The 3,733-nt window shown below is 31.5% G+C and overlaps 1 long non-coding RNA gene across 1 annotated transcript; it reads right to left on the bottom strand.

Annotated features, from left to right (window-relative positions):
- Positions 1-1,063: 1,063 nt before the first annotated feature.
- On the bottom strand, positions 1,064-2,010 carry LOC145109784 (uncharacterized). Its single transcript, XR_013709206.1, has 4 exons — positions 1,870-2,010; positions 1,638-1,709; positions 1,407-1,541; positions 1,064-1,326 (listed from the first exon to the last, which is right to left on the bottom strand). It is a non-coding gene; the product is annotated as an uncharacterized LOC145109784 (long non-coding RNA).
- Positions 2,011-3,733: the final 1,723 nt, after the last annotated feature.

Consider the following 3,733-nt stretch of genomic DNA (forward strand, 5'->3'; position numbering starts at 1 on the left):
ATATATAAAATATTTATATTTTTTTTAATGAAGTATAATATTGATCATGTACAAGTTCTTATACTTCAATATTAAAGAATGCAATGTTTGATTATTACCTCAATATCTAAACTACTCATTAATGTTATGGACCATCAACGACACACAACAAATTAAATGATTCGAAATCGTATTAGTTTTTGTATAAAATGAGAAAACACGACGTTTGTCTTATATCGTGTTCAAAATTAAATACAAATTAAAACAATATTAACATATGTTTGTCTGTTTTTATAAAATAATGACTTATTATATTTTAGAATTTTTGTATTTATTGTGTTGGATGTTTTTATTGTGTTTTAACCAGGTCGTTTTCGTGCAATTAAAGCAAAACACAAGGTAATATTGTCTCACCTAAAAACATGATAAGTGCAATTTAATATGTTAAGTTATATATATTTTTAAAGTTATAAATATTTGAGTTTTGAAAGGACCATGAGTTCATCATTTTATATATATATATATATATATATATATATATATATATATATATATATATATATATATATATATATATATATATATATATATATATATATATATATATATATATACTGCGTTTTTTGTTGAATGGAATGGACAATAGAACCATCTTGGTACCCCTATCCCTATATCCTGATTTGCCATGCAAAAGCACTGTCTTGTTTCCATTTTGGGCTCAAGAGGCTTTCAAGACCAAGCAGCCTTTCCCCACTGCCATAAAATTCCAATTTTTTTTCTTTAATTAACGCCCCCCCCAACAATTGTTAACTTTCTGCAATTTCCCTAAACTCCAAATTTTTGGCCTTTCTAATCCATTCATTTGCTAAACCAACCACACTTTATCACATGCTTTTGGAACCTCATTTCAAAATTTTACCATTACTACAAATTTTAATTATTAAAAGTATTGTATACATTTCATAAATTGTTCCATATTCATATAATTGCCATAAAAGATTTTAAATTGACAGAGATATTGGTTTTATCCTTTTGGTAGTTTTGGTTTATTAAAACCGAAAGTTTGCAAAATAATAATAACTAGATGGAATCATGCGCGCCCGTTGGCGCTGATTCAAATTTTTTTTTTTGTTCTTTCAACGTGTATATGTACATAATCCATCTCGTGAACCCTTAGCTGCTACATAAGCAAACCTGACATCTAGAAGCCAGCCAATTTCATTTTTTGTCGTTGCAAAAATAGTCCTCTGGTAGAAAAAAGTCTGTTGGAGTCTTAGCTTCTATATAAGCAAACCACACATCTGAGAACAATCAAATTCCATTTTTTGGCATTGCAAGAACACCTGTCTGGTAGAAAAGAAAAAAAGTCATAAATGTATGATTTTGAGTTTTGATTTAAATATTTAATGCTAAAATGTTGAGTTTACTTGTGTTATGATTTTGTAGTGGGTATGATCAGATACAGCAATCCAAAATTCCATTGTTATGCTATCCATGAAGCTTATATATGGCTTCTTATATCCAAGATTTTGCAAATAAGAAAGTACACCACCATCTGGGCCCTACAAATGAATTAAACAAAAAGATTTTATTTTTTTAATAAATTATAGCCCATGAAATCTGTTAATAATTAAAAAAAACAAAAAAATATTTAAAACCTGGGCCTGACAAAGTCCAAACTCAAGAAGAAGTTTATTTTTTTCCAGCAACAAAACAATGGCTTGCAGCATCTGTAGTGAGTAAAGAAGCAAAATTTATAAGATTCACAAAAGGGGTTTCCAAAAGTTGAACCACCAGAAATAGCAACAATACAAATAAAAATTTCAAAGATTCGATCTTTTTGTGTAAATGTTTCCAAAAATACCCTTCAACCCAGAAAATAAAACTTACAGCGACAGGGCCTTCAATAATCATCAAGGGTATACGGACCTGCATTACTAACGCAAATAAACGGTGCAGAAAGGAAAAGATGTATAACAAATAGCATTCAAAAGTGCATCAGTATATGGAAGCAAGCATGTATATATAAAAAATAAATAAATAAATAAATAATTAAATAAATAAATAACTATTCAAAATCCCACGTTTTCATCATACTCTCAACAATCGATTGACATCAACTCCATTGAATTGAAAGAAAAACCAGATAGACAAATCAATAAATTAATTACCTTAGGTTATAAGGAAATTCGTCAACGGTTACCTTGATTTCTTTGCTAGGTCGGTGATAATAAGCATCTAAGTCGAGACACCCCAGTCAACTGAAAAAAATTTCGTCCGGTGAAAAACCCACGTCGGACTCGCCTCCGCCAAGGGAACTGACCGGTTGTGATGGAATTTCAAGAGTCGAGGATCAAACCTAATCAAACCTGTGATGGAATCAACTGGAGGTGTCGAATCGATTGGAGGTGCGGCGGAAGCACCGTCAAAGTGTATTGAATACTGGTGGGAGGTGGAGATACAGAGGGTTCTGGAACGGCGGAGGTGAAAGGAGAAGTGAAGGCCAATAGACAAAGAAAACGGTGATGTTTGAGAGCGGTGGGCTTGTGGTTCGATTAGGAAGAACATGTATCAAAAATAGTGTTGAATCGGTGGTGAAGAAGAAGGGAGAAACGGTGGAGACGAAGAGGGCGGTGGAAAAGATAAACCTGACTCAATTTCGAAGTCGGTCTGAAATAAAAAATATAACCTTTTAAAATAAAACCTTGTGTGGCCAAAGTAGGAAAGGAAAGAAAAAATGTGGCGGAAATGAGAATTGCGAAACTTTCCTGTTCATCACCATTTTAACAATTAATAGTATATATAATAATAATAATAATAATAATAATAATAATAATAATAATAATAATAATAATAATTTTATATATTTATGGTTCACTAAAACCCTTAAGTTTGACAAAAATATTCGGTTACCGGATAAACTTGCAAAAAAAAGGTAAAATCGTAAAAAAAAAAATTACAACCTCCGGCTTTAATGAACCAAAAATACGTAAAAAGATAAAACCAAACATTTATGTCAAACTTAAGGTCTTTTGTGCCATTATGCCAATGATAATCCATCCACGTTGGCATGAGATTTATCAAAAGAAAATGATCTCAATGATTAACATTTTACATTGACATGTATGTATATTGGAGACATGTTCTTATTCACTATGTTCGTACAACATAATAGGGGAAAAGATGTCTATCTGTCTAGCATGCACGAGACTGAAAGCTATGGAAGGAGAGGATTGCCTTAAGATTATTGAGGTGCTAACGATATATTTGTCAACATTTTAATTATCTTCGATTTGTAGAGAAATACCTAATTTCTGTAATATTCTATGTAGGCATACCAAAACCATATATACGATTGGTGAATTTTTAGTTGCTTGGATAGAGTCTTGTCTTTTTTTTTTTTCATAATGGGGAAGTAGTTCCCTCCCTACCAAGAAATAAGAGTATGCAATATACATATCTACCAGCATCCTTAGTGTTAGAATATTAGTTTGTTCTGTTTCTTTATACTATTTGTATACTTTAGGGGCTCCTTTGTAATATGTGTACCTATATATATTGCTTTATACATGTAACCCTAATGAAGGGTTTCAACATTAATTAGCATGGTATCAAACCTTCTAGTGTATGCATCCTAGTAAAGCAAACTGGCGGGGAGTTTTTTTCCAATTGATCTTGTTTTCTTTTAATGTGTGGCCGAATTCCAGACTACTCTTCTCTTCCCTACGTTGTTGTTTGCTACGCTACAACTGCC

The sequence above is a fragment of the Lactuca virosa genome, chromosome 4 (genome assembly GCF_052849685.1).
Source record: "Lactuca virosa cultivar CGN04683 chromosome 4, Lactuca_virosa_CGN04683_v6, whole genome shotgun sequence".
In the NCBI taxonomy this organism is placed as follows: Eukaryota; Viridiplantae; Streptophyta; class Magnoliopsida; order Asterales; family Asteraceae; genus Lactuca; species Lactuca virosa.